This window comes from Symphalangus syndactylus, chromosome 20 (assembly GCF_028878055.3).
Source record: "Symphalangus syndactylus isolate Jambi chromosome 20, NHGRI_mSymSyn1-v2.1_pri, whole genome shotgun sequence".
Lineage (NCBI taxonomy): Eukaryota > Metazoa > Chordata > Mammalia > Primates > Hylobatidae > Symphalangus > Symphalangus syndactylus.
This window is the reverse complement of record NC_072442.2, coordinates 35,216,707-35,238,092: the sequence shown is the minus strand read 5'-3', so window position 1 is coordinate 35,238,092 and position 21,386 is coordinate 35,216,707. Positions and strand designations below refer to the sequence as shown.

Genomic DNA, 21,386 nt, shown 5'->3' with positions numbered 1-21,386 from the left:
CTTTTGAAAATCATACTGTGATGCGGTAATGCAGGATAAGTTAAATCTACACTACAAAACGCTACAGAATATTTCTTTTAATTTCAATTTTTCCATAAGTGCCAAAAAAACCCCACTTAATAACTTTTAAGTGCTCTTTCTCCCCTTCCTTTGCTCTTGAAACTTCTCATTCTAAAACCTATTTTGGTTCCACAGTTGACCTCACCTGCAGAGTTTAATTAAAAAAAAAAAAAACCCTTCAGTGTAAATTTTCATTCCTCCCGCTCTCCCTTGCCTCCAACTACAAAGAAACAATGATTTAAACCCTTTGTGCCCTTTTGGAAAATTACACAGATACCCCATTGTGGAACCCTATAATCCCTTTGTGGAAAGGCAGAGATTAGCATATGAATACAAAGCAAAATGAATCCAGAATACAAAATGATCTACTGGATTGTGAAGCTCTTGTATGCTTAAAAATGTATTTATTTCCTCTTTTTGTATTGCCCCTTTAGTGGTCTCGGGGTTAAGGGAATTGAGCTTCCCTTTCTGGTTACCTGGAAAAGGATAAAAACAAAACAAAACAAAAAACAAAAAAACACCAGATTCTAAGAGGTGCAAAGCCAGCAGATGGCTCACAGCGCCAGTGAAATCTCCAGTGGAATCTGCTACCCTCAACACGAGGTTGCTTGCCGGCGAGGAGTGTAGAAAGTGTTGTTCACAAACTGCGTGGTGAAGGAGAGAAAGCGACAGGAGAGAGAGCCATAGTGCTGACGTTGAAGGCCCAGCCCTGTGAGATTGCACAGGGTAAGTGGCGTTGGCTAGGAGGCAGCGGCGAAGGGGAAGGAAAGAGGGTTTGAGCTGGGGGCGGGGCTTGCGGCACAGCGTGGTTCCTGATTGTTGGATCGTGGCTGCCAATCTCGCAGAATCGCTCGGTTAACCAGTGTGCTGGCGAGACGCGCTCAGATACACTGAGTGAGCCCTGAGAAGCGGTCTCAGACTGTGACGGTGCAGCAGCCTGCAGCCTCAGCCAGGGAGTCCCAGCCACTTTCAATGGAGGAGAAGCCTGGCCAGCCACAGCCTCAGCACCATCACAGCCACCACCATCCGCACCATCACCCTTAGCAGCAGCAGCCGCAGCCGCACCACCACCACTATTATTTCTACAACCACAGCCACAACCATCACCACCAGCAGCCTCACCAATACCTGCAACAGGGAGCCAAGGGCAGCCCCAAGGCCCAGCCAAAGCCGCTGAAACATGGGCAGAAACACACCCTCCAGCAGCACCAGGAAACGCCGAAGAAGAAAACAGGTCTGGGAGGGAGGACGGGTGGGGGAAGCGGGTTGGGGGGTGGAGGACGGGGGAGATGGGGGTGGGGCTGGATCCGCAAAGCGCGGACGGGGTCGGGGTGTGTGTGTGTGTGTGTGTGTGTGTCCCCTCTGGCTCTGGGGATGCCCCTTTCATTCTAGAGCTAGGGCTGAACAATGGGGTTTGCAGCTCCCTCTCCTTCCCTCCAGCATGGGAGAGGCCCAGCCAGGCCAGCGTGACCTTCCTGGCCCCAGCTGAAGGGAGACCCGCTGGGTCAGCCTTGCAAGCCCAAACCTCATTATTCTTTTCCCATTCACCTCCCTGCCTCCCTGGAATTATCTCAATTTGGGGGCCCTGAGATGGGGTATACCTACCCCCCAAAAAAATCCCTCGAGGTGTAACTCCGGAAGGCCTAGCGAATCCCGACTCGGATGGTGTCGCAAGACCATTTTGCAGGCGGCGAGGAGTGGGTAGGTAGGCCGAGTTGAGGAAGTGCCCCTCACCTGCCACCCCAAGCCCACCTGTGGCCTTGGGGCTCCCCGTCTCGGGGTGGGGGCTGTTGGGACCCCTCATCTCACGGGTCATTTCCACCACTAAACGCCCTTTTTGGGCGCCGGACCCCGCAGTCTTGTCCCGCGGCTCCTCCCAAGGCTGACACCCCGTGCCCGCTCCCCTGAGAGCTGGCGGGGCTGAAATGTTCTCTCCTCGTGGGGCCGCTTCCTGTCCGCCATGTTGGAAGCCTATTTCTGTCACCGACTCCGGCCCACTGAGGAGCGGAGGGGGAAGGGTGTCGAGGGCCACACAGGGCGGCGGAGCCGGGTGACCCGGGATCACCACTGGCCGCAGCCTCGCCCTGTGCACTGTGGGGGCGCCGGCGCCCCCGGCTCCGCGGCCGCCCCTCTCCCCGTCGCCGGCCAGGGTTGTGTAACCCGGTGGCGGCGCGTGGCCTCGGGCGGGTCCCTGGGGTGAGCGGCGGGGGCCGTTGGGGTGGGGGAGGGAAGCGGCCACGAGGGGAGCGGCCTGCGCAGGGTCCCGCGCGCCAGCGGCTGCGTTTCCCGCTCCCGGGTGCGGCGGGAGGCGCGGGCAGTTGGGCCGGGGAGCCGGCCTCGAAGCGGAGCTGAGGGGGCTGGGGGGCGCGGCAGGGGGATTCATTTTGGGTAGAGGCGGTGCCTGAGGCCGGGTGGGGTACCCAGCGGGAACCCAGCTCCCCGGTCACGAGTTTCTCTGCCACAGGAACCTCTTCTCCTGCCAGGTTCGCTCATGACTCCGCCTCTGAGGCTTTCACTTGGGCCTTTTCTTTCTAGCAGCTCATTTTCTTTTTTTTTTTTTTTTTTTTGAGACGGAGTCTCGCTCTGTCGCCCAGGCTGGAGTGCAGTGGCGCAGTCTTGGCTCACTGCAAGCTCCGCCTCCCGGGTTCACGCCATTCTCCCGTCTCAGCCTCTCCGAGTAGCTGGGACTACAGGCGCCCGCCACCACGCCCGGCTAATTTTTTGTAGTTTTAGTAGAGACGGGGTTTCACCGTGGTCTCGATCTCCTGACCTCGTGATCCGCCCGCCTCGGCCTCCCAAAGTGCTGGGATTACAAGCGTGAGCCACCGCGCCCGGCCTCTAGCAGCTCATTTTCTACAAAAAAAAAAAAAATCCAAAAACCTTGTTCCATTCCCCTCCCCACCCAGCACTTACCTTCTGAGCTTGGGTAGTGTCTTTGAGGTGAGGGATTTTAAAAAATGTTAGGATGGGGAAGAGTGCGAGCTTTTTGACCCCTCTTTCTTGTCCTTAAGGGTGAACCCAAGTGGCTCATCCACGAGGTTAGATTACCATCTTGCCTCGGATGGGGCTTCTCTCCATGTTAGAAAGGTGTTTTCCATATTTAAAAATCGATATTGATCCCCAAACTAATCTTAACAAACGAGAAATTGAGGGTAGAAGTCATGTAAGAAAGTATTTCACGAGAAGTGAGTTTAAAAGTTTATAATCCACGCAGATTTTAAAAAATAAGGGCTCTTTATGAATCGAAGAGAAATGAAGCGTAAGAAAGCGTATCTTTTTTGTTGTATTTTTTTTTTGTTTGTTTGTTTTTTGAGACAGAGTCTTGCTCTGTCACCCGGGCTGGAGTGCAGTGGTGCAATCTCGGCTCACTGCAAGCTCCGCCTCCCGGGTTCACGCCATTCTCCTGCCTCAGCCTCTCTGAGTAGCTGGGACTACAGGCTCCTGCCACCACTCCCGGCTAATTTTTTTTTTTTGTATTTTTAGTAGAGACGGGGTTTCACCGTGGTCTCCATCTCCTGACCTCGTGATCTGCCTGCCTCGGCCTCCCAAAGTGCTGGGATTACAAGCGTAAGCCACCGCGCCTGGCCTAAGAAAGCATATCTTAAACCCAGCATATCAGATTTGATAGAAGGAATTGTTGAGAGCTGGAGAAAAACTAAGTGCTTTTTTATTGCAGATTGTAACTTGAAGACTGAAATTAGAATGTTAGATTTTCCATTTTGGGACTTCGTAGGGACCCGATAGTATGCAATAGAAGTGAACACATACACACGAGTTAGGTATTTAATCCTAAAGATTTGGAACAGTTTAAAAACTGTTAGGGACTATATAACTAGATTTTTTAGCATTAGATCTTGTTCAAAAGATGAGAAAACACTACCATATTATGGCTGCATAAGGCAATAGTAGTGTTGAGATTGAAAAATTGTATCTCATCGGTCAGGTTAATATACTCTTGCCGGACTTCTCTCTACATAAAGAAGCAACCCCTGAACCATTCAAGGTGGTATTCCTCCAAATATTTCTTATCTTGGAAGGGGTGGATAAAGAGGAGGAAACTGGAATTAGCAGTTTTGACAGAATGTAAACAATTTGGGGCGAGTGTATGGTTTGGTCACAGTACTGTTGCTTTGACATGCATAATGGTAATAACCAAGAAAACATTACAATATTTTTGAAATTTGTCTGTAACATGTTGAGGTAGGCTTTGGTAATACATTACTCACAAACCTAAAGAGGAACAGTTTTTATCCAGAAGAGGGCGCAAGAGAAGGCCAAATGTGTTGAGTAATTTGTTTGTAATTGAAAAGCTGGATTTATCAGGACTCAAGTTTTGCTGAGTCTTTTGGAAGTAGGGTTAGTATAAGCAGCCCTAAATAATAAAAGCGCTAGAAGTCCTTTAATAAATTTATTCTATAATGTTTACATTTTTCTTAAATATCTACTATTTAAAAAGAATTTCTTCCCAGCATACTTCATACATATCAACAAGGTTGTCATGAGAAAAACTTTATGTAATTAAACGAGATTTTCTTTTCTTTTCTTTTTTTGTTATTAAAACTTGCAGGTGGGAGCACAGTGGCTTCTAAGCCGTTTTTTCATTGTTTGGTGATTTCCAATATCTGAGTCACTACATACTAGTAATCTTAGGAAGAATTATTCTAGTTAGCTTTGGTTCAGCTCAGTTTGGAGATTGGATTTTTTGCTATTTCAGATTGCTCATCTTTAACTGAAATCTGAAAAGTTGTGACTGATGGGCCCAAGGATATAAACCTTTGTTTAACCTGTTAGCATGTTAAATGATATAGGTAGGTCTTTGTATTCCCTCCAGAGTTAGGTAAGGAAATAAAGTTATATCTGTTAAAAATGATGAGAGCCTTTATTTAGGAACTTCATGCATTTTTTTTTTTTTTTTTTGAGACAGAGTCTCACTCTGTGGCCCAGGCTGGAGTGCAGTGGCATGATCTCGGCTCACTGCAACCTCTGCCTCCTGGGTTCAAGCGACTCTCCTGTCTCAGTCTCCTGAGTAGCTAGGATTACAGGCATACGCTACCACGCCCAGCTAATTTTTTTTTTTTTTTTTTATGTAGAGAGAGGACTTCACCATGTTGGCCGGACTGGTCTCAGACTCCTGACCTCAAGTGATCCACCTGCCTGGGATCCTAAAGTGCTGGGATTACAGATGTGAGCCACTGCACCTGGCATTTTTCTGAGGAAAAAAGCTTTTAGAAAACATCCTAAGCAATAATCTCTTTCTTCCTGTTTCATAGTTAAAATTGTGCCACCAAGAATTTGATTTGATTGGCTGTCATAGGTTTTCTAGCAGCCAAAAAATTTTTAAAAATGTAACCCTGTGGAATCTAAGAACTCTTATGAGTTCTAAGAAATCTAAGAGGCCGCTGGTGTGGTGGGTCTCACCTGTAATCCCAGCACTTTGGGAGGCCCAGGCGGGCAGATCACTTGAGGTCAAGAGTTTGAAACCAGCCAGGCCAACATGGCGAAACTGGACATCGTGGTGCATGCCTGTAATCCCAGCTACTCGGGAGGCTGAGTCAGGAGAATCTGGGAGGTGGAGGTTGTGGTGAGCTGGGATCACATCATTGCACTTCAGCCTGGGCCACAGAGCGAGAGTCTGTCTCAAAAAAAAAAAAAAAAGAAAAGAAAAAAATAACTCTTATAAGATGTATTCTCTCATGGTACAAGTTTTGTGCCAGTCTGTTTTAGGAATGATTATGCCTTGAGTATGTTTTCTTGGGTTACTTTCATACAGTAGAAGAAAATGCCTTTATTTGTTCAGTTTTAGTATTTGTACCTTTTTTTCTAATGTGGAATGAATAAGTCCTGTTGTGAATCTAATAGACTTCTACATTAAGTTATTTTGGAACAATGGTTCTCAGACTTATAAAAATAGCAGTATTCCTATTAGACTCCTCATTTCTGCTGCCTTAAATGTGTGTGGAGTGTCCTTCTATTGTGTATCTCTCTTTTTTCTTTTTCTTTCTTTCTTTTTTTTTTTGAAGCAGAATTTTGCTTTTGTTGCCCAGGCTGGGGTGCAATGGCCCAGTCTGGGCTCACTGCAACCTCTGCCTCCCAGATTCAAGCCATTCTCCTGCCTCCACCTCCCAAGTAGCTGGGATTACAGGCATGTACCACCATGCCTGGCCAGTTTTGTATTTTTAATAGAGACGGGGTTTCACCATGTTGGTCATGCTGATCCCGAACTCCTGACCTCAAATGATCCACCCACCTTGGCCTCCCAAAGTGCTGGGATTATAGACGTTAGCCACTGCACCCGACCTGTATATCTGTTTCTAATGACTTGACCTCAAGATGCTTTTGTGAACATTTCATAAAAAGGTAGATAACTAATAGCACCATTTTGTTACAGTGGAAAACTATTTGAATCACTTATAATAGAATTGACTTTTTATGGTGGTTGAAGGTTTTTTTTTCTTTTTTTCTTGAAAGAGGGTCTCACTTTATCACCCAGGCTAGAAGGCAGTTGTGCCATCTCAGTGCATGTTCACTGCAGCCTCAACCTCCTGGGTTCAAGCTGTTCTTCTCCCTCAGCACCCCCAGCTGGGAGTATAGGCACATGCCCCACACCCAGCTAATTTTTGTATTTGTAGTAGAGACAGGGTTTCTCCACGTTGCCTAGGCTGGTCTTGAACTCTAGCAGTCCACCTGCCTTGGCCTCCCAAAGTGCTATGTTTACAGACATGATCCACTGGCAGTTGAAGATCTTTAATTAAACCTGAATACCATAACACTAAAAAATTGGATGCTTTTTATTGTAGTTTTGTTAGTAAATATTTTCTCATCGCATCTTTTGAGTCAAGGCAGTATTGCATAGTGGTGGGAAACCATGGATTGCAGATAGACTGGAGGTCAGATTTCCAGTTCTGTCACTTTGACTTGGGCAATTTACTTCATCTCTCTTAAAGTCTGTTTATTTAAATGTAAAATGAAGAAAATATGTTTTATAAAGTTTGGAAACATTGGTACATAGATATTTTGGTTTCACGTATTAACAATATGATCTAATATCTGGGAAATGTCAAAATGAAATTTAAGAATACTTTAGAAAAAGTTCACAAGTGTTAGATATTTGTCTGATAGATGCGTTGGAAACTGCTGATAGTGACTACCAGCTATTTATGGTTTTGTAGAAATGAAGTCTTTAATTTCCTTGTAATAATTACTGTTTCAATAAAACTTGATTTTTGCCCAGAGGGCATCTCTGCTCTGAATTGTAAAGAAAATTTTAGGCCGGGCGCATGGCTCACACCTGTAATCCCAGCACTTTGGGAGGCCGAGATGGGCGGATCACGAGGTCAGGAGATCGAGAACATCCTGGCTAACACGGTGAAATCCTGTCTCTACTAAAAATACAAAAAGAATTAGCCGAGCATGGTGGCGGGTGCCTGTAGTCCCAGCTACTCTGGAGGCTGAGGCAGGAGAATGGTGTGAACCCGGGAGGCAGAGCTTGCAGTGAGCGGAGATAAGGCCACTGCCCTCTAGCCTGGGTGACAGAGCGAGACTCCGTCTCGAAAAAAGAAAATTTTATAACAGCCTTGTGAGAGTGATGGGTAGATTGATTCTGTTAGATGAGAGGTATTTCGCATACCGCTTAAGAGGTCTTGTTTTCTCTGGCCTCAGACTTTGGTTTGAATCTTGGCTGAGCTTTACCTCTTGCTTTGCTTAGCTGGAGATTGCATTTCCTAGTCTGTAAAATGGGGCTTACAGGTGGCTTCTCATAGAGATGTGAAATAATATAAAGCTACAGCTCATAGCATAGTGTCTAGCATACAGTAAATAAACAGTTCTTAAATGTTAGGTATTAGTGTAATTTACATGTTGTGATTTTTTTAATCCCTTTTTTTTCCCTCCCCTAGGCTATGGTGAACTAAACGGTAATGCTGGAGAAAGAGAAATATCTTTAAAGAACCTGAGTTCTGATGAAGCCACCAACCCTATTTCCAGGGTCCTCAGTGGCAACCAGTAAGTTGTAGACACTAGCCTGAAGCAGACTGTAAAGGCCAACACCTTTGGAAAAGCAGGAATTAAAACCAAGAATTTCAGAAAAACAGTATGGACAAAAAGAATGAGAAGTCTTATGAAAATAAATCTGGAGAGAATCAGTCTGTTGATAAGTCTGATATTATACCAATTCCAAATGGTGTGGTAACAAATAATTCTGGTTATATTACTGATGGTTATATGGGTAAAGGAGCAGATAATGATGATAATTATGGTAGTGGATCTGAGAGCGGATATACAACTCCTAAAAAAAGGAAAGCTAGGTGCAGTAGTGCCAAGGGTTGTGAAAATCTTAATATAGAGCAGGAAAAAATAATGCAACAAGAGACCAGTGTCCCAACCTTAAAACAGGGACTTGAAACTTTCAAGCCTGACTATAGTGAACAAAAGGGAAATCGAGTAGACGGTTCGAAGCCCATTTGGAAGTATGAAACTGGGCCTGGAGGAAGAAGTCGAGGAAAACCTGCTGTGGGTGATATGCTTCGGAAAAGCTCAGATAGTAAACCTGGTGTGAGCAGCAAAAAGTTTGATGATCGGCCCAAAGGAAAGCATGCTTCAGCTGTTGCCTCCAAAGAGGACTCGTGGACCCTATTTAAACCACCCCCAGTTTTTCCAGTGGACAATAGCAGGGCTAAAATAGTTCCTAAAATAAGTTATGCAAGCAAAGTTAAGGAAAACCTCAACAAAACTATACAGAACTCTTCTGTGTCACTGACTTCATCTTCATCATCATCATCATCTACTAGGGAAACTCAGACCCAATCATCAAGTCGCTTATCCCAGGTTCCTATGTCAGCGCTGAAATCTGTTACTTCTGCCAACTTTTCTAATGGGCCTGTTTTAGCAGGGACTGATGCAAATGTTTATCCTCCAGGGGGTCAGCCACTGCTAACTACTGCTGCTAATACCCATCTCTTCTTGGACAGATTCAGTTCTCCAGGACATGAGTCTAACTTCAGCAGCTGTTGAGCAAATTAAGACTAGCCTTTTTATCCTTCAAATACGCAAACTATGCTGTTGAGCACAGCACAAGTGGATCTGCCCTCTCAGACAGATCAGCAAAGCCTGGGAGATATCTTCCAGAAGCAGTGGGGTTTACCATTTATAAATGAACCCAGTGCTGGCCCTGAGACTGTTATTGGGAAGTCATCAGAGCATAAAGTGATGGAGGTGAGATTTCAAGGAGAATATCCTGCCACTTTGGTTTCACAGGGTGCTGAAATAATTCCCTCAGAAACTGAGCATCCTGTGTTTCCCAAGGCTTACGACCTGGAGAAATGGACTAGTCCTCAAGTTCTGGGTAGCATTCTAAAATCTGGGACTACTAGTGAGAGTGGAGCCTTATCCTTGGAACCCACTCATATAGGTGACCTGCAGAAAGCAGACACCAGTAGTCAAGGTGCTTTAGTGTTTCTCTCAAAGCACTACGAGATAGAAAGTGAAAATCCTCTGGCTTCTGCGAACACTTTGTTAGGCTCTACCAAAGAACAGAAATACCAGAGAGGCCTAGAAAGGAATGATAGCTGGGGTTCTTTTGACCTGAGGGCTGCTATTGTATGTCACACTAAAGGTAACTCATTTGTTTCCTATACAAAGATTTTTATTGGCCAATTTAGTATATTGTTTATATTAAGAGAATTTTAAGAGAATTAGTTGTTCATATTAAGAGTATTTTAAGAGAATGACAATGTGGATAAGCAGCTGGCGTCAAACTAATTCAGGGTCCTTGGAACTACTATGATTAAAATTTAGAAGAAATGTTCACTTTTCCAACTTAAAAGGTTTTTTAAAAATACAAACATAATTGACCTACCTGGTTCAAAGAATAGAAGTGAGGAGAACTTGCTTAAAGGTGTTGATGTTTTATTTTCTCTTGACCGAGTGCTTGAAAAAAAATTTTATTGAACATATGTTCTCCTTCCTTGGCTTTTTTGTCTTTGCCTTTTTGTTTTGTTTTGTGTTTTTTTTTCTTTGAAATGGAGTCTCACTCTCTTGCCAGGCTGGAGCGCAGTGGCGTAATCCCAGCTCACTGCAACCTCCGCCTCCCAGGTTCAAGTGATTCTCCTGCCTCAGCCTCCTGAGTAGCTGAGATTACAGGCACGCACCACCACGCCTGGCTAATTTTTGTATTTTTAGTAGAGACAGGGTTTCACCATGTTGGCCAGGATGGTCTTGATCTCTTGACCTTGTGATCCACCCGCCTTGGCCTCCCAAAGTGCTGGGATTACAGGTGTGAGCCACCACACACAGTTTATTTGTTTTTGAGACAGAGTCTCACTCTCTCACCCAGGCTGGAGTGCAGTGTGCGATCTCGGCTCACTGCAACCTCCACCTCCTGGGTTCAAGTGATTCTCCTGCCTCAGCCTCCCGAATAGCTGGGATTACAGCCATGCGCCACCACGCCCAGCTAATTTTTGTATTTTTAGTAGAGACAGGTTTCACCGTGTTGGCCAGGCTGATCTCAAACTTCTGACCTCATGATCCACCCGCCTCTGCTTCCCAAAGTGCTGTGATTACAAAGGTGTGAGCCACCGCACCCAGCCTCTCCTTTGCTTTTTATATCATATGTGTCTTTATTAGTGAGCTCATTTAATAGTTCTGATTTGATTAAAATGAGTAGAAGCACTGTTTTTGAAGAGGAGTCTGATAAGTCTTAGAAGGAGTAATGGATGCCAGTTTGTAACTGGAAAATAAGTTAGACAAATTACAGTGTCAAGTATGATTAACATAGTTGAGACCAGGCTCTTGGGATTCTCCTTTTCATAGCCCTAAAGCCCAAGTTTAAAGGGAACCAGGTATCTTTCAAGTTTCACGCTAATAACTTTCTTTCTTTCTTTTTTTTTTTTTTTTTGAGATGGAGTCTCACTCTTGTCGCCCAGTCTGGAGTGCAGTGGGCAATCTTGACTCACTGCAACCTCCGCCTCCCAGGTTCAAGCGATTCTCCTGCCTCAGCCTCCCACGTAGCTGGGATTACAGGTGTCTGCCACCACGCCTGGCTAATTTTTGTATTTTTTTTTTTTTTTTTTGAGATGGAGTCTTGCTCTGTCGCCCAGGCTGGAGTGCAGTGGCGCGATCTCGGCTCACGGCAAGCTCCGCCTCCCGGGTTCACGCCATTCTCCTGCCTCAGCCTCTCCAAGTAGCTGGGACTACAGGCGCCCTCCACCACGCCCGGCTAATTTTTTGTATTTTTAGTAGAGACGGGGTTTCACCGTGGTCTCGATCTCCTGACCTTGTGATCCGCCCGCCTCGGCCTCCCAAAGTGCTGGGATTACAAGCGTGAGCCACCGCGCCCGGCCTAATTTTTGTATTTTTAGTAGAGATGAGGTTTCACCGTGTTGGCCAGGCTGGTCTCAAACTCCTGACCTCAGGTGATCCACCTGCCTGGGTCTCCCAAAGTGCTGGGATTACAGGTGTGAGCCACCATGCCAGGCCTCATGTTAATCACTTTCTTAGAATGTGGTTTGTTTGTGTCTTAAAGAAAAATTCGCTGTATGGCATAACTGTAATCTAAATCCTTAGAGCAAATAATGAGGTTTAACGATGATGTTTATATCCTTTTGCTTTTGAGAACAGTGGGTTTCAGTCTTCCCGTACTTTCCTACCTCTTCCTCCTTTCTCTAACAGAAATGCGTACTTCATGCATGCATGTACACACTTAATATATGGTGCACATTCCCATTTTAACAATGGCTCATTTAGGCAGTGACTTGCAATTGCAGGGAAAGGGGACTATACCAGATTGTTGGAATTGGGTAATTACCATATTCTCTCTGGAAGAAATACTGCCTCAGAGATGAATAACAAAGCGATTTATGTGACTTTTAAGCAAATTTCCTAGTCTGCATGCCTTTCCTTATCTGCAAGCTGGAAGACATTGAGTATAATAAATAGATGTCCTTTTAATATCATTTTACTTCCTTAAAAATGGAAGTAGTAGAATTGCTTAATGGAAGTTTAAAAATAGGAATCTTCACAGATAACATTTACCTGATTTCACTTATTCTCCAGCTCTGCTCTTTGGAGGTAAATACAGGAGTTGTTTGTTTTTAGGAATGTTAGGGCAAAAAGATAAATGCTTCGTTTTTTAAGACATGTATTATACATTAGTTAACCTCTGCCAGGAGAGTTGGGTTTTTTGGTATTGTTTTCTGTGCCATCTGCCCTCTAGAGACTATTACTAGAAAATGTTCACCGAAGTATTTTGCACTGGTGATCATTGTGTGAGCCTGAGAGGATATCTGGTTGTGTTATGTTCTCTTACCACCTGTAAAGTACTGTGGGAGGCCCAGTGTGGTGGATCATGCCTGTAATCCCAGCACTTTGGAAGGCCGAAGTGGGAGGATCACTTGAGCTCAGGAGTTTGAGACCAGCCTGGGCAACAATGTGTAGTCCCAGCTACTTGGGAGACTTAGGAGGGAGGATCACTTGTCCCTGGGAGATCCAGGTCTGCAGTGAGCTATGTTTGCACCATGGCACTCAAGCCTGGGCAACAGAGTGAGACCCTGTCTCAAAACAAAACAACAAAGTGTGTGGGATATGTTCCATTAGGTAACTGGTTAATAGTTTTTATGTACAATTTCTATTATGTGGAATTGCAGGCCATTTTTAAATGGGAGTGTTAACTTGAATTTACTCTTTATGCATTTTCCCTACCCATAGGCTAACTGAATATGAAATCAGTGGTATTTAGATAAGCTGAATACCCCTATATGGGTGTAGTTATATTTAGTTTTGCTGGTATTAATGAAAAAATTTGCTTTAGGTAAAGTGTCATCTTGAGTTTTGTATTTGGACATGATTGGAAATTAATCAGATTTGCATTAAAATTTTTACCCCTCTAGAACAATAAATAATACTCAGTTTAATTAGGTTCCAGAGTAGCAAGTTCTTTGAATTCCTGCCAAATGTTGATTGGTCCATTAGTGGTCCATTGGCCACTCATTTTTCTTTACTTGAATTAGATTTGAAGATCTTTTATAAGTGAAGGGTTTTTCTTTTTTAAAGTTAATTCTAAAAGAAGTAATAATCAGTTGGGCTACTGGAATATCCTCTAAGAACATCTGTATTATTTTCTTTGTGCTTTAGTGTAGTTTTCAAATGTTCCGTAGTACTCTCTGAGTAGTTGAGGTTGGGCTTAGAATTGGAAGTTCTCTGCATTTCTCCTGACTTCAAAAATAAGCCCTTCAGCAACTTAATTTGGAAATAGTGGGTAAGAGAGTGTGTTATGTCACTTCTTTAAGAATGGTGCGCTATTTATTTAATTTATATAAACAAAGGTGTTTTTATTTTGTTTTTTGGTTTTTTTTTTTTTGTTTTTGAGATGGGGTCTTGCTCTGTCGCCCAGGCTGGAGTGCAGTGTCACAATGTCGGCTCACTGCAACATCCACCCCTTGGGTTAAAGCGATTCTCCTGCCTCAGCCTCCTGAGTAGCTGGGATTATGGGTGCATGCCACCATGCCTGGCTAATTTTGTATTTTTAGTAGAGACAGGGTTTCACCATGTTGGTCAAGCTGGTCCCCTGACCTTGTGAGCCACCTGCCTTGGCCTCCCAAAGTGCTGGGATTACAGGTGTAAGCCACTGCACCCAGCAAAGAAAGGTGTTTGACTCAAGGTTTTGGTGGCTGGGAAGTCCAAGTACATGGCAGCAGCTTCTGTCAAGGGCTTTTTTTATACAGGAAGTTTTTAGATTGAGCAATTACTTGGAACCTTAAGCGTACTATGGATTTTTAAAAATTTGAGTGTTAAGTACAATTGAGGGTATGAAGTAAAGATACAATAGAGCATAGAAAGGGGATTTGTGCCAGGTGCAGTGGCTCACGCCTGTAATCCCAGCACTTTGGGAGGCTGAGGCAGGTGGATCATGAGGTCAGGAGATCGAGGTCATCCTGGCTAACATGGTGAAACCCCGTCTCTACTAAAAATACAAAAAATTAGCCAGGGTGGTAGCGGGAATCTGTAGTCCCAGCTACTCAGGAGGCTGAGTCAGGAGAATGGAGTGAACCCGGGAGGCAGAGGTTGCAGTGAGCTGAGATCATGCCATTGCACTCCAGCCTGGGCAACAAGGATGAAACTCCATTTCAAAAAAATAGATAGATAGATAGATAGATAGATAGACAGATAAATTGATTGATTCTAGAGTCAGAATGCCTGGGTTTGAGTCCTGGTTCCACCAGTCATCAGCCAGGTAATCAGGATCAGGTTATTTAGCCATTTTTAATCTTTTTTTCTTTTCGTGCCTCATTTTCCTCACCTATAAAATGGGTATGTTAAAAATAGCACCTACTGGCTGGGCGCAGTGGCTCATGCCTATAATCCCAGCACTTTGGGAGGCCGAGGCAGGTGGATCACAAGGTCAGGAGTTCAAGACCAGCTTGGCCAAGATGGTGAAACCCCATCTCTATTAAAAATACAAAACTTAGCCAGGTGTGGTGGCGGGTGCCTGTAATCCTAGCTACTTGGGAGGCTGAAGCAGAGAACTGCTTGAACCTGGGAGGCGGAGGTTGCAGTGAGCCAAGATCACGCCACTGCACTTCAGCCTGGGTGACAGAGCCAGACTCTGTCTCAAAAAAAAGAAAAAGCACCTACCTCATAGATTGCTGTAAGAAAGATAGATATAAAATAATTAGAACAGTGCCTGGAGTATAGCAAGGACTCAATCATGGTTGCTGTTACTATTTAGAAAAAAACAATTTTGGTGAGATTGCTATTTTTTAGGCTAGAGGCTGTTAGGTATCATTCATTTTATATTTTTACTTTATTTTATTTATTTATTTATTTTTTTGAGACAGAGTCTCGCTCTGTCGCCCAGGCTGGAGTGTAGTGGCGCGATCTTGGCTCACTGCAAGCTCTGCCTCCCGGGTTCACGCCATTCTCCTGCCTCAGCCTCCGGAGTAGCTGGGACTACAGGCGCCCGCCACTGCGCCCGGCTACTTTTTTGTATTTTTAGTAGAGACGGGGTTTCACCGTGGTTTCAATCTCCTGACCTCATGATCCACCCTCCTTGGCCTCCCAAAGTGCTGGGATTACAGGTGTGAGCCACTGCGCCCGGCTGCCATGTTATATTTTTAAAAGTATGAAATGACCTTACTACTTCATTTACAGAGTTGAAACTGTGGGACAACCAGACAGAAGAGAGCATAGGAGTGTGTGCAGAAAAACAGGATGGATATGACTATCTGCAGTGGAATCAAGCTGTGTGCATTACTACAAATGGTAAGAGATAAATAACTGTCATTCTCTTGGAAATACATGAATTATTTTAGTAATATATGAATCTGTTCCAGTTTCATATATTTATAGTAGGAGATGAGAAAATTTAGGTATTTTTTTCTTTTTTTTATTATGAAATCTCACTCCATCACTGAGGCTGGAGTACAGTGGCATGATCATAGCTCGCTGCAGCCTCAAATTCTTGGGCCCAAGCCATCCTCCCACCTCAGCCTCCTGAGTAGCCGGGACTACAGGTGTATGCCACCGTGACTGGCTAATTTTTTTTATTTTTACTTTTTTGTAAAGATAAGTTGTTGCCCAGGTGGGTCTTGACTCTTGGTTTCCAGCAATCCTCCCACCTTGGCCTCCCAAAGTGCTAGGATTACAGGCGTAAGCCACCGTGGCTGGCTGAAAGTTTTGGTCTTAATGACATAATTTATGTGACTACCATGTACCAGGCATTGTTCTAAACTCTTTACAAATAATGAATCATTCAGTCTACATCCCTAGTGCTCTTTAAAAATCACTAGCCAGAGTCCAGGCGCGGTGGACCACGCCTCTAATCGCAGCACTTTGGGAGGCTGAGGCAGGCAAATCACGAGGTCAGGAGTTCAAGACCAGCCTGGCCAACATAGTGAAACCCCGTCTCTACTAAAAACACAAAAAATAGCTGGGTGTGGTGGCAGGCGCCTGTAATCCTAGCTACTTGGGAGGCTGAGGTAGGAAAATCACTTGAACCCGGGAGGCGGAGGTTGCAGTGAGCCTAGCTCATGCCACTGCACACCAGCCCAGGCGACAGTGTGAGACTCCGTCTCAAAAAAAAAAAATTCACTAGCAAGACATGTTAATATTTTGTGGTGTTGGCTGGGCACGGTGGCTCACACCTATAATCCTAGCACTTTGGGAGACCAAGGAGGGTGGATCACTTAAGGTCAGGAATTCAAGACCAGACTGACCAACATGGTGAAACACAGTCTCTACCAAAAACAAAAACAAAAACCAAAAAAACGCCAACATAGAATTAGCCCGGCGTGGTGGTGGGTGTCTGTAGTCCTAGCTACTTGGGAGGCTGAGGCAGGATAATCGCTTGAACCGGGGAGGTGGAGGTTGCCATGAGCCGAGATCCTTCCAGCCTGGGGGACAGAGCAAGACTCTGTCTCAAAATAAATAAATAAAATTAAATTTTAAAATTGACCTTTCTGTGCCACTTTTATGCATTAATCTTATATAAGGCAATATTAGGAAAGGTGTGTTTTTGTAGAATTAGACTGTGTTTATATAATTTTAACAGATGTCCTTATTCTTAAAAGTATCTTGAGGAAGAAAGGGCGAGCTTATACTATTTAGCATTTGAGTTCTCTTCCGAGGTGGGAGTGGAGGGTTGAGGTAGACCAAGTCGTTTGGTTATAGGACAGGAATGGTGATGCTAAACCAAGAGCCAGTTATTGTTCTAAGCACCTTGCTGAGGAAGGTACTTGTAATACCATTTTACAGTTGAAGAAAGAAATTTGGCTTGGTTAAGTAACTTTCTGAGTTATGAAGTGGCAAGCACAACCAAAGCTGGGATTCAAATCCATGCCTAATTCCAAAGCCCGTAATTCTTCCCCATACTACACTATGTCCAGGATGCGAGTCTGATATTAGACATTATGGAACATAATTTACTAAAACATGAATGAAAATCTCCCTCACTAGAATTTAAGATTCATGACGATGACAACGGTATCTGGCTTATTTATCTTTGTATCTCCATGCCTAATGTATGAGCCATATTAGATGCTAAGTAAGTCTTTAAAGAATAAATAAGGCTCTGTAATCTTAACTACCCATATAACAACTATGATCCTTCCCCTACAAGGCCTGACAGAAGAATCTACTCCCCAAATAAGAAGAGAAATAGGTATAATTTAGACAACCCACTCGGTAGAAAATCTTAGTTGGATTAGTAAAGAAAGGAGCTAAGATTTATTAGTCCCATTACATTCTAGGTACTTCAGGCAATTCATAAATTTATGTGTCAAAATATAAAAAACTTGTATTCCGATACCTGTATAACTTCACTTTTGAAGTGGAGTAGCAAGTAGTAAGTCTACCAAAGGGATATATGCTTATTTAGGGAGAGAAGGAAGATGTAAGTGACTGCAGTTTTGACCTATAAGCACTGGGAGAATCCTTGAAGCAGGATCCTAGTCTTACACAACTTCCCATTCCTAGTGCATGGGAAAAGTGCTAGCACAGATATTCAATAGATGAACAGAAGAATGGCCACTAGTGATAGCACACTAGAAGAGCAGGTAGAAGCTATTTGGGTTATGAAAAAGGATGGCAGGCCAGGCGCAGTGGCTCATGCCTGTAATCCCAGCACTTTGGGAGGTTGAGGCAGGCAGATGACGAGGTCAGGGGATCGAGACCATCCTGGCCAACATGGTGAAACCACGTCTCTACTAAAAATACAAAAATTACCTGGGCGTGGGGACAAGCTCACACCTGTAATCCCAGCACTTTTGGAGGCAGAGGCGGGCGGATCACTTGAGGTCGGGAGTTTGAGAACAGCTTGACCAACACGGAGAAACCTTGTCTTAACTAAAAATACAAAATTGGCCGGGCATGGTGGTGGGCACCTGTAATCCCAGCTACTTGGGAGGCTGAGGCAGGAGAATCGCCTGAACCCGGGAGGCGGAAGTTGCAGTGAGCTGAGATCATGCCATTGCACACCAGCCTGGGCAACAAGAGCAAAACTCCCAACTCTTAAAAAAAAAAAAAAATTTACCTGGGCATGGTGGTGCATGCCTGTAATCCCAGCTACTCGGAAAGCTGAGGCAGGAGAATCATTTGAACCAGGGAGTTGGAGGTTGCACTGAACCGAAATCGCACCACTGCACTCCACTCCAGCCTGGCGACAGAGAGAGACCCTGTCTCAAAAAAAAAAACAAAACCAGGCTCGGTGGCTTATACCTGTAATCCCAGCACTTTGGGAGGCCAAGGCGGGCAGATCACATCAGGAGATTGAGACCATCCTGGCTAACACGGTGAAGCCCCGTCTCTACTAAAAATACAAAAAAAAAATTAGCTGGGCGTGGTGGCGGTTGCCTGTAGTCCCAGCTACTCAGGAGGCTGAGGCAGGAGAACGGCGTGAACCCGGGAAGTGGAGCTTGCAGTGAGCCGACATCCTGCCACTGCAGTCCAACCTGGGCAACAGAACGAGACTCCGTCTCAAAAAAAAAGGAAAAGAAAAAAAAGGAGAAGGATGTAAGGCATGTCATGTGTTTCTCAGAGAGACTAGAGTAGTAAATGTGGTTGAATCGAAAAGTTTCCATTTTTTAAATAAATGCTTAAATACTTATTTGAGAAGTAGGGTAGTATTATATATTAAGCCAAATGTAAACCCATGTAGGTTGTCCTAACATAAACTGAAAAGTAATTTCTTGTGCCCGATGGTCAGAATCGTTGCCAGACTTTTCTGGGGGAGGCCGGCTGGAGAATGAAGGGAATGAATGAAGTGTCAGGTATTTATGTCGTGTATGTAGAAAGGACTACATGTAAATTCTTGGCAACTTAATTTTAGTACTTTCCTTTTTTTTTTTTTGAGAAGGAGTCTTGCTGTCACCTAGGTTGGAGTGCAATGGTGGGATCTTGGCTCATTGCAACCTCTACCTCCCGGGCTCAAGAGATTCTCCTGCCTCAGCCTCCTGAGCAGCTGGGATTACAGGTGCCTACCAGCATGCCTGGCTAATTTTTGTATTTTTAGTAGAGATGGGGTTTCACTGTGTTGGCCAGGCTGGTCTTGAACTCCTGACCTCAAGTGGTCTGCCCGCCTCGGCCTCCCAAAGTGCTGGGATTACAGGCATGGGCCACTACGCCCGGCCCTTAGATGTGTCTTGTGCTTTGCATGCAAGTGTGTGTTAGTAATGGACTTCTTTTTTTTTTTTTTTTTTTTTGAGACGGAGTCTTGCTCTGTCGCCCAGGCTGGAGTGCAGTGGCGCAATCTCGGCTCACTGCAAGCTCCGCCTCCTGGGTTCACGCCATTCTCCTGCCTCAGCCTCTCCGAGTAGCTGGGACTACAGGCGCCCGCCACCACGCCCGGCTAACTTTTTGTATTTTTAGTAGAGACGGGGTTTCACCGTGGTCTCGATCTCCTGACCTCGTGATCCGCCCGCCTCGGCCTCCCAAAGTGCTGGGATTACAAGCGTGAGCCACCGTGCCCGGCCTAGTAATGGACCTCTTTTGTAAAATAATTTTATTATACTAGAAAAGTGTATATATATATATATGTATATATAGTGTGTGTGTATACATATATATATATATATATTTTTTTTTTTCTGGACAGCGTCTCCTCTCAGGCTGGAGTGCAGTGGTGCGATTCCAACTCATGGCAACCTCCACCTCCTGGGTCAAGTGATTCTCCTTCTTCAGCGTCCTGAGTAGCTGGGATTACAGGCACCTGCCACCACGCCCAGCTAATTTTTGTATTTTTCGTAGAGAGGGGGTTTCACCATGTTGGCTGGCTGGTCTTGAACTCCTAAACTCAGGTGATCCACCCACCTTGGCTCCCCAAGATGCTGGGATTACAGGCGTGAGCCACCACCTCAGACCAAGTATATTCTTTTGATTTTAAAAATTAAAATCAAATTAAAACCCAAACCACAATGAGATGCCACTTCACATTCACTAGCATGGCTGTAATTGTTTAAAAAAAATAAAAATAAAAAATGTTGGGGAGGATTTGGAGAAATTGGAGCCGTTATATATTGTTAGCGGAAAGTAAAACGGTGTAACACTGTGGAAAATACTTTGGCAGTTACTCAAAAAGTTAAACTTAGAGCTACTATATGACCCAGTAATTCTATTCATACATACAGTCAAAAGAATTGCAAACAAATGGTCACGCAGAAACGCATATACGTATGTATACAGCAGCATTATTCTCAATGACCAAAAGGTGGAAACAACCTACATGTGCATTAACTGATGAATGGATAACGCAAATGTGATTGATCTATATAACGGATATATTATTCAGCCTTGAAGGAAATTCTGACGCATGTTACAACATGGAGAACCCTTGAGGGCATTATGCTAAGTGAAATAAGCCAGTCACCAAGGGACAAATACTGTGTGATTCCACTCATATGAGGTACTTAGTTAGAGTGGTCAGATTCATAAAGACAGAAAGTAGAAGGGTGGTTACCGTGGGCTGGGAGAAGGAGAGAATGGGGAGCTAGTGTTTAATAGGTACAGAGTTTCAATTTGGGAAGATGAAAAAGTTCTGGAGATTTGTTGTACAACAGTGTGGATATAGTTAACACTACTGAATTGTACACTTAAAAGTGGTTAGAGACAGTCAGGTGTGGTAGCTCATGCCGGTAATACCAGCACTTTGGGAGGCTGAGGTGGGAGGATCACTTGAGTCAAGGAGTACGAGACCAGCCTGGGCAACCTAGCGAAATCCTGTCTCTACAAACAATGCAAAAATTAGCAGATTTGGTGGTGTGTGCCTGTGGTCCCAGTTACTTGTGAAACTGAGGTGGGAGGATCACCTGAGCCCGGGGAGGTTGAGGTTGCAGTGAGTCATGATCACATCACTGCACTCCAGCCAGAAAGACAGAGTGAGACCCTGTCTCAAAAAAAAGGTGGGGGCTAACATGGTGAAACCCCATCTCTACTAAAAATACAAAAAAAATTTAGCTGGGTGTGGTGGCGGGCACCTGTAGTCCCAGCTACTCGGGAGGCTGAGGCAGGAGAATGGTGTGAACCCAGGAGATGGAGCTTACAGGGAGCCGAGATCATGCCACTGCACTCCAGCCTGGGCGACTGAGCAAGACTCCGTCTCAAAAAAAAAAAAAAAAAAAAAATAAGGTGGGGAGAAGGGGCAGTGGTTAGAGTGTAAATCTTATGTTATGCCTACTTTACCTCAATTTTTAAAAATTCTTTGAAGCCACACACAAAAGTCTTATTTAGTGAAATCATGTATTGTATGATTTCATTTATATGAAATGTCCCAAATGGGCAAATTCATAGGAAGTAAGTAAATACTTGCCAGGAAATAGGAGAGGAAATGGGGAGTAGGGCCAGTG

General features: G+C 44.5%; 1 pseudogene; it reads left to right on the top strand.

Annotated features, from left to right (window-relative positions):
* Positions 1–794: 794 nt before the first annotated feature.
* LOC129470651 (FMR1-interacting protein NUFIP2-like) overlaps positions 795–21,386 on the top strand; it is a 28,783-nt pseudogene continuing 8,191 nt past the window's right edge.